Here is an 18,769-nt window from a genome sequence, read left to right as displayed (position 1 = left end):
ATGTTATTTAATTAGCCAATGTTACCAGTGCTTTTTTTTAAACCAAGTAACTAATGTTATCTAGCTAGCCAATGTTCCCAGTGCTTTTTAACCAGTATCTAATGTTATCTAGCTAGTGAAGAGTAACAGTTTATTTCAATAATGATTACTTAACTTTAGCATCTATAATTACATAATCATTGTGTGAAACCTTGTATTTTATATGCATTTATATAGAAGATTAACCAATACTCACATTGTATTTTATACGCATTTATATTACTCACATTGTATTTTATACACATTTACATAGAAGATTAAACAGTAATCACAATATATATTCTTTACACATATAGTTAAACATTGCTTGATCAGGCATGTAACTAACACAGACTCTATTATATGACAAACTAACCCACATGATACATAAGGCATTTACTAACACATAGGATCTACTGTATGGCGTACTAACCACGTGTTACTGACATATTAGCATATAACATATGAAATCTATTGTGTGACTTGTTTAGCTCACGCTTAAGGCATTTTGGTCACTGCATGATCCTAACTAACGGCCATCAATCATCGACTGGTACACTCTGTACGAACTGAATTGATACAAAGGAGACTTCGGGATGAACAGGGCGGCCTTTCTCTCTGTGCGTGTAAAGTCCTTCACCTACCAAAGCGGGAGGAGGACGCGCGCACATGGGGAGGGCGGCACTGTCTAATTACTGAAACAATGCCACACTGTCTGACTGCACACAATCAAGGCCAAACACTAGTGGTCCGGTCAGACACGTGAAACGGATTACTAACACGTGAAATTATGCATACTAACATGAGATGATTTTAGCAACGCCTCATCAGCAGGTTTCACGTCATTTGGGGTATAAACATGGAGTCAGATCAGAGGGGGGTCAGAACTTTTACTATATGATGGCTGCTAACTGTCTTGTATGTATTGGTTCTCCTGAATTCAGTACTTTGTAATAAATACTTGATTTGCTTTCAACTCCACTCCACCTGTCTGCGACTCTCTCCATCAAAACGAACATGCAGGGGAGTTGTACCCCGGATGGTGGATGGGGGTAACCCATCTTCCATTTTCTTTTTACAACACTAGCAAATGTTCCCAGTGCTTTTTTTAACCCAAGTATCTAATGCTATCTAGCTAGCTAATGTTCCCAGTGCTTTTGTAACCCAGGTCCCTCGTCTGGAAAAAAGTAATATTATCTAATTTCTAGAACATAAAAAAAAGGAAAGAGTCGGGTCAGAGTTCACTCACTCTCCAGCATATACAACATAGATATCGAGCTGATGAAACTGTGGGTAACATTAGCTTCTCTAAAACTGCAGCAGGTCTTGGAGCTGCTGCTCTGAATCTGCTGGTGTGAGCTTCTGCTGCTCTCTGGCTCTGCAGATGAAGTTGGGATTTAACCCGATGCTGTGATTCGCCACGGTGTCCACTATATTGATTTAGTAAACAAATCAGTTAAGCCATTGATGTGGAGCTGCAGTTTTTCTTGGTAAAACACAATTAAATTTACATTTCTCATCAAATTTTCTTTTGTGTTTTTTATATTTAAAGGATTTTGTTTTACATATACAAAACAACACGTATTGATCTCAGGAGTGCATATCACTGTTAGTCTGAAGCTAATGTGGTGGAAAATTATTAACTGTGTTGTAAAAAAAATGAGGAATCTTTTATAAAGTGGTCTAAAGGAAAAGGTTTTTAGACATCGTTGGTAAAGTGATCAATGTAGCAGGAATTTGAAAAAATAAAACAGCAGCTAGATCTTACAATGCCATTTTATTGCATATAAGTACAAGTGTATGTTGGTAAGTTAACCGAACACCCTTCACTTATACATGCTTCATTCAAATTTAAATCAGATAAAGATTTAAAAGGTAAAAAATAAAAATTGTATGAATTAATATTACTTAGAAGTAGTGCTGGGCGATATGGGAAAAAGATATCACAATAACGATATATATCATGATATACCACATTAATATAAATCAATTATAAATAAATTAACAAACACAAAAATGAGGGTATTCAATCTGTCATTTCAGTTCGTTTTAGTTTTTCTTTTATTTACCGTTTTAATTAGTTTCAGTTAAGGAGAAGTTTCCTTAACAATAAGACTTGGTTACCTAGCTATATGGTGATCAGTGGCGGACTTAGCAATTTGGGGGCTCAAGGCGAATTTAGCTAGGGGGCCATCAACGTTAATATGCGAGAAATAAGTTTCAGATATAACACCATTGTATGTCAAAATGGAAAATATTTATTTAAAAAAAATAGTAAAAAAAGAAAATTGAAGCTTTCAATGCTAATTGTACTTTTTATATGTGCAATCAATAAACATATCTTTAAATAAAATATACACCCCAATGCCAAAAAAAAGGTAAAGCAGTGTGACTGAGAGCATTTGTGTGTGTGAGTCAATCAGTAATTATTATCTAGAATTGTAACTGAACTTAATGATAAAGAATAATTATCAATCACATCAACATGTAGAGTGAAAATATGAGAGAGAGAGAGAGAGAGAGAGAGGAGGCAGAGTTTGTGTAAATGCATGTGTGACAGAAAGAGAGAGAATGAGTGTGTGAGAGAGACATCTGAGTGAGTGATGAAGAGTGTCCCTGTGTGAGTGTGTGAATAAGAGAGAGAGAGAGAGAGATAATGCATGTGTATGAGAGGGAACATATGTGGGGGCGAAAGAGAGAGAAAAAGGGTATGTGACTGAATGAGGAGAGTTTGGGGGGAGTGAGTGTGTGTGTGTGTGTGTGTGTTTTTGTGTGTGTGTGTGTGTGTGTGTGTGTGTTTGTGTGTGTGAGAGAGTGTACGGCATAGGGTTGGGCGATGTCTCCTTAACTGGCAGATGACGATGCTTACATTGAAACATCGCGATGGATGATATCGGTGGCGGGGGTGTTTGATCAATAAAATACTAAAAATATTTAAAATGAATGGGCGGCACGGTGGCGCAGTGGGTAGCACTTCTGCCTCACAGCAAGACGGCCTGCGTTTGATTCCCGGCTGGAGCGACCCGGGTCTTTCTGTGTGGAGTTTGCACGTTCTCCCTGTGTCTGCGTGGGTTTCCTCCGGTTTCCTCCCACAGTCCAAAGACGGCACGTTCAGACTAATTGGAACTTGATTGAAATTGCCCCTCAGGTGTGAGTGTGTGAGTGAATGTGTCTTTTTGTCTGTCTGTGTCTGTCTGCCCTGCGATGGATTGGCGGCCTGTCCTGGGTGTATCCTGCCTTCTGCCCGATGCCTGCTGGGATAGGCTCCAGTTTTTTTTTATCGCAATGCCGCGCGCGCTTTCCTTTACTGAAGCTAAACTGTTTGATTATATTTATGTCATATCAATACCATTTTAACGTTTTTCGTTTCTATGTTTTGAAATTCGTTAGATTATATTTTTGTCAACATTTTGGTTTTATTTTCGTTTATTATTTTTATAATAATAATAGAATTTACATGATTTAAAGTAAGTCAATACTTACTTTTACTGGTAACTAGTTACTTTTATAGTGGGGTAACTTCGTTAGTAACTAGTAATTATTCAAAGTAAGGTGCCCAACGCACCCGACGCACAACGAGCAGGCTTATTCTATTAGCGTGAATAACATGAAATGTTTAAAATTAATACAGACATGTAGAAAAAAAACGAAGACAAGCTTTAACCTAGATATAAATAATAATATCTTAATAATAGTAGAATAATAATAAATAATATAATAATATGCCAATTAGGCATATTTATAGCAGTAGGGTATTTTAATTTTATCCCTGACTCTAATTCATTTAAGTTATATACCTGATTTGATCTTTTTCTGTACAATCCCTGCTAAAGTTTTAGGTGAAGAAGACCTAAAGAAGGTCAGTGCATGTTTCTGGAAAAATAAAAAAAGTGGGCGTGGCATCGCAATGGTCCATCGCGATGTTGGGTCATAAATGACACAACCCTAGTATGGCACCTCCTCGTCCTCCTCCTCCACCAAAACATTTGGTCCAGTGGTGCTGACACACTAAAAAAGCTTTTGGAAGAGCATCTGTTTTAAGTTTAGCCACTTGGGTGGTGGCGCTTCATGGCTTCGCTCAAAACCCACTTGTACACTTAATTTCACTTTAATTCCGTCTTTCACAAGCAGCGCGTTTGTGGTTCACCGGCATGGCCACATGGCATGGATGGAATATTCCATTTTAACGCGAAAGAGAGGGGGTGTGGACGGAATCTGTATTTCTTTGTAATGTATTGTGTTATCTTTGTTTCCATTTTAAACATACAAGAATCACCATTTATGAACACACTATCCGTGAATTACTGTCCAAAGGGCCCCAATTACCAGCTGTAGGCCTATGGAAAGTTTGCAGCTAGTCAAAGGGCCCCTACAGTGGGCTGCAGTGGGACGGGCCCTACGGCAGTTGCCTAGCAATGCCTCTATGCAAAGACCGCCTCTGCAAACAACACATATACAGAGAAGACGTAAAAGACTTCCTAAAATCAAACTTGGGTAAAGGGAGGAACTAGAAGAGTTTGTGATACAGGGAGGAAAAAAGGAGGGAAAAAAAAGAAGCGAGCCAGAGCTCAGAATAAAAACTGGCATAGATTTATTTTCATGTAAAACTAAGATCCAAAACTGAGCGACTGTAGACAGGTGTTTCAGTTTCATTGTCCAACCCCGGTATGTCCCAAATGTGTCTATAAACTGGGTATAGGATATATATGATATCTCAATAAATTTTATAAAACATATTTTCTTTTTGTTTTGTTTTTTTCAGCTCAGAAAGTCATTTTGTAACGTTTGTAATAATGCTTTTCATTAATTTAAGTAATGTCTTTTTGTCCACAGATCTTTCAGACACATCCCATGTAAAAATGTCCCCAGAACTCGTCAAGCTAGTCATACGGTTAGCTTATTAGAATAGGCAGCAGTGACTTCATTTAACTCACAATAGAAAAAAGGGCAATTCTGTTTATATTCTTTTTCCTAAAGTTCATATTAATACTTGTAAAGGGTTAATCATTTAGTGGGTGTTAACATATGAACAGCTCAGGCATGAGGGATTGTGGTAGCTGCCTACCGTTTCATACACAGCCAGTCTATCTCTGCTCTCTCCTACTGGTATGCAGATTAGCTAAGTGTCAAACGGTCAGGTTGTTACCGTCATTTAATGGTCCATATTATGTCAATTTACATTTGAGATTTGTAGGTATAAACATACACATATTCACACACATATTTTTTCACAGTTTAGTTTTTCACCTGCATATCCGATTAGCCTAAATTTTACCCTGTATATTTAATTCCCAGTGCCAGAGAGCTTTATTTTCGTGATAAATATTTCTTAAAACTGCATTGACACTAATGTGGTGACGTGTTTGTGTGTGTTGTGTTGGTACATGTAGATCAGGTGCAGCAGTGCTGCTGGGGTTTTTAAACACAGGGTTCAAACACCTTTTACCATGTAAAATTCAAGCACTTTCAAGGCCCACTTTCAAGTTTTTTTCAGCACCTTTGAGCAAAGTGGTAAATTAATGATAACGGTGATATCTCAAAACTGCGATTCAGCGATAATCAATATATTGCAAAACTATCCTCCACACTTCACAGCGACTGAGCTACTGAGAAAAAAAAACACTTCTATGTAAGTAAACAGCAGGAGTTATGGATTTATTGGTGTCAGTTTCACACAAGTTAAATACCAATGTTCTCAAAATACTGAGTATCTCAACATAATGTGTATCCAATAAATTTCGTTCCACTTCACGATTGAAAGATTATTGATCTACTGTTCGAATTATGATGTATCTGGCATGATACGTCATAAAGAAGAAAAGGAGATCCAGTCCAAAATTGTAGTTCCGTCAGATTTTATTCAAAGAATCTTCTGAGCAAAACAGTTTTTTTGGATACATCAAAAATTGAGTAAAAAGATTATTGAAAAATGAATTGAAATAAAAAGGTGAAAATAAGAGGAAAACCCCAAAGGTGAGAAAAGTTGGGGTTTCCAGAGTTCTCGGCTGTGTGACCAGGACCTGTGGCTCTGTAGTCCCTCTCGGGAGAAGCTCTCCCGCCCAACTCTACTCTTCTTCCTAGACAGAGTCTAATAAAAACAGGCATTCGCCTGGCCTCAGTCTAATAGTGTGTGAGGAGGCTCCTCACACCCCCCGGATCCTGATACTGATAAGCAGTTATTCATCCTATACGTCAGCCGAGAACTCGGTCACCCCAACCTTATCAGACTATAGATTACATGTACAGAAACTCATGGTTCCGCTGGAAAAAATCAATCATGCTAAGTTGACCCTTTAATCAATGAACAATGAACATAGTAAGGCAAAACTACTCCGTATTCTTACACACTTGTTAATTCTTCACAAAAAAACAAACAAAAAAAATCATATATTTATGTTTAAAACCTAAAATGTGGCAAAAGTTTGAAAAGTTCAAGGGGGGGCCGAATACTTTTGCAAGGCACTGTATATAGTGGTTGCTTGAATGTATGTTTGGCTGTGCACAAAAGCTTTTGGCTAAATGCTTAAGTTGAAAGAATAGATAAGATTGCAGATCTTGCAATATAAAAGCATTTTATTGAATCACATAGATATGAATATGAGTAAATACATAAGGTGATGTAAAACAACGATAATAGCTGGTACTGGATAAAACAATCAATAAAGTAAATGAATTAGATATTTTTAGTACCTTTAGAGATATAAAAAAAACCCTTTAGCAAAACGATACCAAATAAGGAAAAGATAACAGAGTATATAACTTTAGCAACACAACACAACCAAATATCCCTGTAGATTAACTTGCAGATTTTTAATCAGACTGACTGATAGTATAAGTATATATAAGTATATTAACTTTGATTAAAACGTTTGATACTGAAATATGGCTTAATAAATATAAAATTAAAAATTGTGAGCTGCTAAGAACATGTGATAGATTTAGCATTTCCTCAGATTTAGCAGTTCCTCATACAACCACTAGTGGGAGCTGCAGCAGCAGCACAAGCCCGCAGTCTTTACTGAGTCAGAGCTACAGCCCAGCCACGGGCTACAGGGCTCAGCTGAGGCAGTCTGGAGCGTTTTTACAGTTTTTAAAATTCTTCTGTGTAGAAAATAAAGATTTTAACCCCACTAACCGGATAATACAGCTCTCTACAGTTCATCTTTCAGCCCAAGCAGCTAACAGCAGCAGTTTAGAGCAGCCGTCACGGAGTCACTGCTCGGATTACATTATAAACAGGTCAGTTAGCGCGCTGCTAACCTCAGGATGTTTATAACTACGGAGTTTAGAACACACCACGGCTGCAAGGTTAGACTGTTGAAGGCTACTGAAGACTATTAAAGGCTATTGGAGGTTATTGAAAGGGTTATTGGGGGCAGAAATCAGTACAGGCTGGTTAGATAAGTTATTCACGTCCTCGTCCTTTGCTGTGGTGAAACTGTGACTAGCGCTGTCACAGTGATGTTTATTAACGTCATTAAAACAGATTTTGTCAGCTATTGTCTTATAAATATTTACACAGAACTTATATCTCTCCTAACAAGCGTTTATTTTGGTCAGTAACACTCTTCGTAACACAAAAGGCATACCGGTCTTTCGCCTTGAAGCACAGCCGTCCGTCTGCATCAACTTCTCTTTTTCTGGACATTATGGGATAAACGTTTGTATGTCTCAATTCCACCCGCGAAGTTACGCCTTCCCTCCGGCAGGGTTTCCACATCAATGACTACACTGCCGTGTAGTGGCAGTAAGCCGTAACTTCGCGGGTAATACAATCAAGCATTGTGGGAAAAGTAGTTTTTGGTCAAAGAACGCTTCTGACCTATTTATTATAGACACTAAGATCTTACAAGCTCTCGCTTGGATGTGGCCACATTTGGCCCGCGGGCCTTGTGTTTGACACATGTGCAGTAGAGGGAATCAAGGATCCTGCAGTCTTACTGCAGCATAGCCTGCTGAGTGTTGCTTTCAGTATGGAAACTACAGCTAGACCGTTTTTTTTTTTTAAACTCTGAAAAGGGTTTTGTTGGCCTTCTGTTGCAAGCTAAGAATATTCTCTACTCCTAAGAATACTCTACTCCTTTAAACTACGACATCTAAATTTTAAAAGACTAAGTAATGCTAATCTAACATCTGGAGCAAACACTGGCAGTGCCCTCGCTCCAACTACAAACTACAAACGTGGAGTGGAGGAAAAAATAAAGAAAGTTTTTATATGTAAACAATTGAGAATGTGTTAAGGCTGTAAATGATATAAGTTGACCAAATGATCATTTCCTACTTATGGCAAAGCATATTCAATTTTTAAACCTAAAAATGTCCCAGAATGATAAAATCCTCACTTTTGTTTATTATTAGTTCTAAAGCTAATGCTGAGATTTAATATACGATTTTACTCTGAGCTAGCATCATCGCTTTACTATTTACTCAGCATATCACTGAAAAAAATTGTAAAAATGTATGTTCCTAGTTTATGCTGTTAGTGGTACCATTTATGATTCTGTGTGTAAAAACTTCTTAAAACACAACACTAAGTGTTGAAGAGCTCTGCAGGCATTAACTAATGTAGGTATACAAACATACATAAAAACACAGCATGAAATTCAGTAAACATCATCTCTGGATAAGATTCATTTTTCTGAACCTGTAAAAAGCCATTTTTAAATGAAGTTCTTGTAACAGAGTGAAGATTTTGTGCATGATGAGGTGTTTTTGGCTGTCTGAAAGATTTAAGCTTTGCATTTTTTATGGCAGAGGAACAGATTTGGGATACTTTTCTATCTTTTGTGAATGCTCTGATGTAATATAAGTTCACTCTGTAAAGTAAAACTCTTCCCACAGTCTGAGCAGTGATACGGTTTCTCTCCTGTGTGAATGCGCTGGTGCAGTTGGAGATGACTCTGTTGAGTAAAACTCTTCCCACAGTCTGAGCAGTGATACGGTTTCTCTCCTGTGTGAATGCGCTGGTGTATTTTGAGATGACTCTGTTGAGTAAAACTCTTCCCACAGTCTGAGCAGTGATACGGTTTCTCTCCTGTGTGAATGCGCTGGTGCAGTATGAGATTACTCTGTGTAGTAAAACACTTATCACAGTCTGAGCAGTGATACGGTTTCTCTCCTGTGTGAATGCGCTGGTGTATTTTGAGATGACTCTGTTGAGTAAAACTCTTATCACAGTCTGAGCAGTGATACGGTTTCTCTCCTGTGTGAATGCGCTGGTGTTTTTTGAGATGACTCTGTTCAGTAAAACTCTTTCTACAGTCGAAACAGTAATACGGTTTCTCTCCTGTGTGAATGCGCTGGTGTATTTTGAGATTACTCTGTTTAGTAAAACTCTTCCCACAGTCTGAGCAGTGATACGGTTTCTCTCCTGTGTGAATGCGCTGGTGTATTTTGAGACTACTCTGTTCAGTAAAACTCTTCCCACAATCGGAGCAGTAATACGGTTTCTCTCCTGTGTGAATGCGCTGGTGATTTTTGAGATCACTCTGTCTAGTAAAACTCTTCCCACAGTCTGAGCAGTGATACGGTTTCTCTCCTGTGTGAATGCGCTGGTGCAGTTTGAGACTACTCTGTTCAGTAAAACTCTTCCCACAATCGGAGCAGTAATACGGTTTCTCTCCTGTGTGAATGCGCTGGTGATTTTTGAGATTACCCTGTTGATTAAAACTCTTCCCACAGTCTGAGCAGTGATACGGTTTCTCTCCTGTGTGAATGCGCTGGTGCAGTTTGAGATTACTCTGTTTAGTAAAACACTTATCACAGTCTGAGCAGTAATACGGTTTCTCTCCTGTGTGAATGCGTTGGTGTATTTTGAGAGTACTCCGTTTAGTAAAACTCTTCCCACAGTCGAAACAGTAATACGGTTTCTCTCCTGTGTGAATGCGCTGGTGATTTTTGAGATTACTCTGTTGAGTAAAACTCTTCCCACAGTCTGAGCAGTGATACGGTTTCTCTCCTGTGTGAATGCGCTGGTGCAGTTTGAGATTACTCTGTTTAGTAAAACACTTATCACAGTCTGAGCAGTAATACGGTTTCTCTCCTGTGTGAATGCGTTGGTGTATTTTGAGAGTACTCCGTTTAGTAAAACTCTTCCCACAGTCGAAACAGTAATACGGTTTCTCTCCTGTGTGAATGCGCTGGTGATTTTTGAGATCACTCTGTTTAGTAAAACTCTTCCCACAGTCTGAGCAGTGATGTGGTTTCTCTCCTGTGTGAATGCGCTGGTGTTTTTTGAGATCACTCTGTTTAGTAAAACTCTTGACAGAGTGCTGATGTTTCTCCATGTCGGGACTTGGCTCCATCTGTCTGTGAAATGTAGCAAACAATTTCTGCGTTTTCAGGAGATTCTTCTGGATGGCTTTTGCTTCACCTCTTTCAGCAGTTTGACACTGCTTTTTGATAAATATCCTGGTTGTTGGTGATGAATTTTAGGAGAATATTTTCATTTCTGAAAAACACAAAGAAAAATGCCATTGAATAATAAAAAGCAGGTCAATAAACTGAAGAGAACTGCCTAAATCAGTTACACTATACAGACAAAACTACTGGGACATCTTCATATTACCATAAAAGGGCGGCGCTGGTGGTCCTCTAGCCACCTGTTTAGTGCCTTTATAAGGACTGCCCTATGTTCAGACACTCTTGATTCTGTTCTGGTCTCACTAGAAACTGAGAACTTAAAGAAAGAAATAAAGAAAGAAGTAGTGATTTTACCCCTAAATCTTAAGCTTTGAGGCATGTGTTACAACCCTATAGGTCATAATTGCTGATTATTGTTTTTTTCTTTCTGTTTGAGTGTGCCTTCCTACTGCAGGTTACTGCGTGATGCCATTTAACCAAACTGGTTGGTCACCACCAGGGGGAACCAACCATAAAAGGGAACAGGAAGTGCGAGGGTGGTGCTTGGCTTCCAACATGGCTCCTGTGTGTTGCTGGTTCCCTGCCGCATGGTTTATGCAATTTGTAGCCGGTTAAAGTGTTAGAACTAAGCTGATGGTAAAATCCTGTTCTTTGGTTCTTTGGTCTGGTCTCTCAGTGGGGAGAAAATAAGCTTATTCTTACAAGTTCTCCCAGTGTGAGAAAGAGTTTATTTTTCCATGCTTTCTCTTGGTTTGTTTAATTAGGGAGTTAGGTTAGAGATTTGTATTTCATTTTCTTTTCTTTGTTAGGTAAGTTAGTTTTCTTAATCTTTAAATTAGTTTTGTTTTGTTTATTATTTTTTCTTTCATCCCTAACTGTTGCCTCCCCTTTGACCTAAGCCGTGTATTCTTTACAATTTGTTAAATAAACTAAACCTTTTGACTAACAGGAGTATGTGTGGTTGGGGAACCAGGAGGGCCTCTTTTTTCTATGTTACGGGCTGACCTAGACCAGGTCGTAACACATGTGCCAGAAAAACAACACGCATTACTTTGAATCACAGTGCCGATGCTTGATTCGTTCTACACTGATCACGTGACCAATGCTGTCCAAATCCTTTTCCTTTACACTAATTTATAAAAGATCCCACACATATTAACCAAACCTGATTTTTTTTTTTTACAACTACTGATAACAGTTCATTATTTTCCACCACATTGGCTTCAGGCTAACAGTGATATGCACTCCTGAGTTCAAGACATGTTTTTTTTGGTATATGTAGATCAAAATCCTTTAAATATAAAAAACACAAATGAAAATTTGGTGAGAAATGTAAATGTTATTGTGATTTTTACCCAGAAAAACTGCAGCTCCACATCACTGACCACACTGATCACTCACCACAACTGATTTGTTTACTAAATCAATATAGTGGACAAATCACAGCATCGGTTTAAAGCCCAACTTCACCAGCAGATTCAGAGCAGCAGCTCCAAGACCTGCTGCAGTTTTACAGAAGCTAATGTTACCCAAAATTTCATCAACTCTAACTAAAGCCTGTAAACCAGCTATCTGAACAAAATGAATCTTGTTTTTAGTATTTGTCCATTAGCTCACTCTAGCTTATGAATAAACATCCACCTTAAATATCATCACTTCTTATTAGTTGTAGTGGAAATGTAGCTATATGTTTAGTGAATAATAACTTCAACATTTCACATATAGTGTTTTTCTTTTTTCTGAGCATGTATTATTAAAAGCAGTGAGCCCGGTATGGAACGTATATGCTTTAGAGAGAGAGAGAGAGAGAGAGAGAGAGAGAGACCTCTCAACCCACTCTCATGTTTTTACTTCCTACAAATGAGATTATGTTACGTTCTCCCTCTTCAGAACAAAGTAAAAAGCCTGTGAGATAAAAAAGTATTTGTGTAAAAAGTCTGTGATTTGTCTTCAGATGGGAAGAGTCAGACTTTAGTCTGTTAAAAGTACTGTAGTCATGTAGTTGTACGGACAGCATAACACAGACTACACTGCTCAACATCACCAGACTGAAAGAGTTTTCACATGTTTAAATACTTTGATTTGATTTGAAGATATTTTGATACTTTGAATGATCCTCTGTGAAGAAGAAGAATAATCCAAATCGTGATCTGACCGGAGCTCTACAGCCAGTGTCATATCTTTGATAGTCCCCTCACATTCTGTGCTGCTGTGCTGTGAGGTCAGTTCAGTGCGCTGTAGCATTAGCTAAACGCTAGCATTATTCTAATTAGGACACTTAAACGATCTCATAATTCAGAGGATCCATTGATGTTCAGAAGGAAAATGTGCACAGATTAAAATGTGCAGAATCCTAAACGTGAATTTAGCACAAAATGTGATAGATGTGAGTTTTTGAAAAGCCTGTTCATTTTTGCCATTTACAAAAACAGTTCAAACATGGAACCCCAAATATGGAAATAAACAATGTCACCGACTTCAAAATGATGCAACTAAAAAGGCCTATAGGCTCTTTTCACGCGGCTGCCATTTCTAATTGAAAGTGAGCCTGTGATGGGAGGAGGTAGAAGTAAGTCCACATTCAACGATGGTGTGGAGCACATATCTTCAGCTATTACCACGTTTAACCACGAACAATCTAGAAAAAAAGGCTGAAGAGGGATGTTTACTAACAAGAATAGTTTGTTAAAATGATACAGCAACTGTATAGAGGAGTACTAGCTAATGCTAGCTATCTGGCGCTGGCCCGACTCTCCAAGCCCGGTGAACAGTGCTGCTAATGCTGCTAACCCGACTCTATAAAGCCTGGTGAACATTATGTAACTATATAAATATATAATTCTGGAAACCTTAGTTCTTTAAAAAATTCTAAAGCATTAGCAGTACTTTTGACAAGTAATAACTAGCTAATCCAGCTTAAATTAATAAGTTATAAATAGGTAACCTAGATTTAATTTATAAGTTATAACTAGGTAACCTAGCTTTAATTTACTAGTTATAACTAGGTAACCTAGCTTAAATTTATTAGTTATAACTAGGTAACCAAGCTTTAATTTATTAGTTATAACTAGGTAACCTAGCTTAAATTTATTAGTTATAACTAGGTAACCTAGCTTTAATTTACAAGTAATAACTAGCTAACCTAGCTTTAATTTATTAGTTATAACTAGCTAACCTGCAGCATTAGCAGCACTGTTCACTGGGCTTGGAGAGTCGGGCTATCTCTATACAGTTACTGTATCCTTTTAACAAAACTGCTCTTGTTAATAAATATCCCTCTTCAGCCCTTTTTTCTAGATCGTTTTTGGTTAAACGTGGTGCACATACACAACAAAAATAATCCCAGACGATTATTAAGCATCTGAAACTGCACATATATCTATAAAACATAAAACAGAAGTAAATACAGCACATGAACACACATTTTCAGGCTCAGACACATGAAGTGTTTTGGTGCTGAAACGGCTGTACCTCAGAGCTGATAACCCGACCGGGGCAGAAATAATTAATTATTAGGTAAAATATGACCTTTTTACTGTTACAACACATCAACCAACCTCCAACAAGAAAAAGAGAAACTTCTCCATACCTTCTGTAGTTCAGCTGATCCTGCTCCTCCTCCGGCGCTCCAGCCACAGACCCCGGAAGCTCAGCCTCATCCGGGTTATGTAGAGCCCCGCCCCCTCCCCCGCTATATCACATTATACCCCATCACCGCTAGAGGGAGCCCGCGAGGGAGTCCTCAATGCATGGAGCTGAATGGAGCTAAACAGCTAAAAGACTGTAGAACTACTTCTCTGGAGTTTTCCTTTAATTTACAAAGTAGAACAAAGTATTTCACTAAAATAGAAAAGAAAACTTACCCCTATATTTCCATTTTCTAAAACTAATGTTTTTTATTTAGTAAATGTACTAGCATTACTGCTACGGATGCTGGAGTTACACACCGAGCTCATTTAAAATGATTAAAACTGCAGTTTAAAAGCAGTTTTAATAATTATCTCTGCGGTGATGAAACAGTTATAGTTGTTCTGTTTTGAGGAAATTAATAAAAAATTTATTCTATAAAGTATCAAACATTTATAAATTATTATTTGGCTAAGAATAATAATTTTTAAATGTTTGATACTTTTTAAGAAATAGTAATAATTACTATAGAATGGTCGGTGCCGTTGTTAGAGTACTAATTGTGACATTGATTCTGGCAGAAACCTTTTTTAATCAAAATTTCCTTTAAAATATTATGGTTACATTTTCTTTGCATTTACCTTCTTGATGCTCACCTTGTTTAAAGTCTTATTATTTATGTATTCTGAAAGCTTTTCATAAATTGAGGTCATTCACACCTACTCCCTGTAAAATCACTCTCTGACATCACAATGGACCATCCTGATTTCTGTATAGAAGAGTACTTCACACTTGTAAAAGCATTTGAAACTTCATATGCAAATATCAGTTTTAAACTAATTCATTTGTTTAAGATTTTATTTTGTTAATAGGATGGCAAAAACAAGTTGGGGCATCACTTGAAGTTTACCATCAACAGTGAGGACCAAGTCCATCTGGTACAACTTTAGCATTTATTACATACAGGGTTAAAACGCCTGTATCAATTTGGTGTACATTTTTGAACAGTGTTAACTTGCATGGTAAATTTTGTCAGTACAAAATAGTTTGAATATCCATGGTGACCATCACAAAGTGTAGCATTGATTATTTAATACAAGGAGTAAGTGCTTCTCTTTAGCGTAGTCAAAATGGTACTATTGATCAATTAAATGAAAGTTCACCTTATTCAGTTCATTTTCAGTAAATAAAGTTTATTATTCAATTTTAAATTAATTATGGACTACATTATTTCCAATAGAACTAAGCACATTAAGAATCACTTGTTAACATAGGGTTTCTTGTTGTAAAACACTCTTACATATTGAAAGAATCCTGAAGACTTCTAATGGATCTTTGCATTGAAAAAAAGTGTTGAAAAGAAATGTCAACATTGCTACTTTAACAATAGTGCTGACCTTTAAGTAAAATTTGCTATTTGCTAAAAAGTGCTATTTGTAGGGGAGTTTTACGTGACTCAAGCAACCAGATATGTTTGTCTTATATTTCTACACAGAACCTGATATAATCTGGCAACAGTAGTCTCCAACATCAGTAACTTCTTCCTTTAATATGTACAAAAAATGTGTAAAAGTTGGCTAATGTTTTGTAGCAGAATGAAAATGCTTGCTGAATGTATTTTGGAAAAGTTTAAAAAAAGTTTTTATCATTCAATAAAAAATAAACTCTTAAACAAATTCATTTTATTTTACAAATAATTAGTTTAAAACTGATTTTTGCATATGAATTTCAAATGCTTTTACAAGTGTGACGTACCCTTCTGTACAGAAATCAGGATGGTCCATTGTGATGTCAGAGAGTGATTTTACAGGGAGTAGGTGTGAATGACCTCAATTTATGAAAATCTTTCAGAATACATAAATAGTAAGACTTTAGACAAGGTGAGCAACAAACAAGATCTGCTGCAGTACGATCTCCTTTTCAAGAACCTGCAGGACATCAAGAAGGTAAATGCAAAGAAAATGTAACCATAATATTTTAAATGAAATTTAGATTTTAAAAAAGTTTCTACTAAAATCAATGTCACAATCGGTGCTCTAACAACAGCACTGATCTTTCCATAGTAATTAGTAAGTGCTATTTGTTGGAGTTGTACAGGAGCAATCAGAGTAACTCTATAGAGGAAAAACTCACTTTAGAATCTGCTCTCAATCTCAAGCCACTTGACAGAGTCTGGAATGTATAAAAACGTATAAACAATTATTTTTAGCAAAAAAATAAAAATTGTACTAATTTCCTCAGAACAACTATAACTGTTTCATGAATGCAGAGATAATTATTAAAGCTTTTAAACTGCAGTTTTAATCATTTTAAACATGTTCTGTGTGTAACTCCAGTAACAGTGGCAGTAATGCTAGTATAAAAACATTAGTTTTAGAAAATGGAAGTAAACGGTTTTGTTTTCTTTCCTATTTTAGTGAAATACTCTGTTCTACTTTGTAAAATTAAAGGAAAACTCCAGAGAAGTAGTTATACAGTGTTTTAAATGAGAGTTTTAGCTGTTTAGCTCCATTCAGCTCCATGCATTGAGGACTCCCTCGCGGGCTCCCTCTAGCGGTGATGGGGTATAATGTGATATAGCGGGGGAGGGGGCGGGGCTCTACATACCCGGGATGAGGCTGAGCTTCCGGGGTCTGTAGCTGGAGCGCCGGAGGAAGAGCAGGATCAGCTGAACTACAGAAGGTAAGGAGAAGTCTCTCTCTCTCTCTCCCCATTTACACCACCAGCACTGGATCTTCTCCTAGCTCTGCTTAGCAGTCTGTCTGAGATAAATGTGGGTTAAATCTGAGATAAATCTGAACTAAATCTGAGATAAATGTGGGTTAAATCTGATCTGGATCCGTCATAAAATCAGCGGTCCAGTCTCAGCATGGATCTGCTTCTGGGTTCAGACTGATAGCGGATCAGAACCAGAACAGACCCTCCAGTTCTTGAGTTCTTCAGTCTGAATGTGGATCTGATCCGTTGAGCGCTTTACTCCTTATTCTGCGTGATGATCAGGGGGCGTGTGTTCGAATGTCTGGTGCAGCAGCAGCTCCGGGACCTTCCCTTCAAAATAAAAGTCCGCCTGTTAAATATTACATTTAAAAAGAAAATTAGTTTTAGAAAGTATTGTAGTGAGGTAAGGGTCAGGCACTTTGCCACTAGTGTTTTTATAATAATTATTAGCTTACTGATTTAACAGAGAACTCACTATTTTACTGTAAAAATAAACATAATTAAAAATCATTTTAAAATGTTCACAGTATCTTTAGCTTCACTAAAGATAGTTTTATTAAACAGCCCCTTAACTGATACATTTAATAATAATAATAACACGACACATTACATTACATTGTGAATGAAGATACATCAAAATCATATATTTTATCAGAATGGAAAAACTGAGAACAAACAGAATATAATAATCTGTTATTTGGCTATAATATTTACTACTGAAGCAAGTGTAGCACAGCAATAAAGTTCTACTGTAACTATATTAATATAATCTAATTAGCCATTGTTTAATGCATTTAATGTATAATAATGTCTGAACTTGTCTTCTAAGAATTAATTGAAGCATAACTTAATAATTTTACAGTTGTTTGTTACTGTTGTAAGTGTAACAGAGTAAGAAAATAAATACCTTTGTTTTAGATGAACTTTATAAAATGAGGCACTTTAATGCTGTTAAATGAAGTTTTGGCGGCCCCTGCTGTTTAGTGGTGAACTGCAGTTAGGCTGCGTTTGGTCTTTCTGAGCCACCGTACCTCAGCAGCGGTCTGTATGTTTCTGTGCTGCAGGTAGGTGCTGAGCTCCGTGTTCTATGAATAAATAGTGGTTAAAAACATGTTTTAAGTTAAAAATGCTGCTATTAATTCGAGTATAAGGCAGATTAAAAAGTGTTTTTGTAGATAATTCACTGATTTAGGTAATAGTTAAGAGTTTATGAGCTTATTTCTCTCTCTTCTCTGTTAGAAGTTAAGTGAGACTAACACGAGGCTCAGTTTTCCCTCCACTGTCTGTACCAGCAGAATACAGTGTTGCCAACTCCTCAGTAAGGAAAGTAGCTATTGGCTGTCCTAAAAGTCGCTATAAGTCGCTAAATGACGCCATCGCCTAATTTGCATAATACATGTTTTTGAAGCTGTAAAGGATTAGGGTTGTGGGAGAGGAAAAAGTGTGTAAAAAACACCATAAATGTGTTAGAAATGTTACATATGAAAAACTTCTCTTGCTTTTTAAATAGGTCACTTTTTTACAATAACTTAATTTTTCGTGAATTGCATAAATAATTTTTTTGCCATGTTCTTAAATGTTATTATAAGAGCAGCAGTTAGTCGGAACTGTTATTCTACGTTTTGTTTTTTTAGTTTATTATTATTATTTTTTTTGCGTTTTCTTAAGTTTTCTTTATTTTTTAACCTATCATAGACAAATTATTCAATGGTTCAATACATAGTTTTATTTATTTCTTTATTTTTAGCTTTGTATTTAGCTTTGTTTTATTTTTTTTATTTTTTTTTACGCTTTCTTTATTTTTAAACCTATCATACACTCTAAAAAATGCTAGGGAAGAAATTGACCCAAATTGGGTTGTTTTCACAACCCAGCGCTGGGTCAATATTGGACAAACACAGCACTGGGTAGAATTGACCCAGCATATTGGGTTATTCATTTGACCATGCATTTTGGGTTAAGCATTCAACCCAAACGCTATGTAATTTTAACTACTTTGCTGGGTTAACTGAACCAAAGTTTGGGTTGATTTTAAAGTACGAAT

The 18,769-nt window shown here is 36.9% G+C and overlaps 1 protein-coding gene and 1 pseudogene across 1 annotated transcript in view; one reads left to right on the top strand and one right to left on the bottom strand.

Moving 5' to 3' along the window:
* Positions 1-5,856: 5,856 nt before the first annotated feature.
* Positions 5,857-18,769, bottom strand: part of LOC125801174 (zinc finger protein 271-like) — a 166,422-nt pseudogene continuing 153,509 nt past the window's right edge.
* The window catches only part of LOC125801484 (zinc finger protein 239-like), a 236,224-nt gene continuing 234,099 nt past the window's right edge, over positions 16,645-18,769 (top strand). Inside the window, exon 1 of the mRNA XM_049478266.1 lies at positions 16,645-16,689. The gene's annotated coding sequence lies outside the window, so the exon portion shown is untranslated. The remainder of the gene's footprint in view (positions 16,690-18,769) is intronic.

The sequence above is a fragment of the Astyanax mexicanus genome, chromosome 4 (genome assembly GCF_023375975.1).
Source record: "Astyanax mexicanus isolate ESR-SI-001 chromosome 4, AstMex3_surface, whole genome shotgun sequence".
NCBI lineage: Eukaryota > Metazoa > Chordata > Actinopteri > Characiformes > Acestrorhamphidae > Astyanax > Astyanax mexicanus.
The sequence above is the reverse complement of the archived record's forward strand: the minus strand, read 5'-3'. Positions and strand labels throughout refer to the sequence as shown.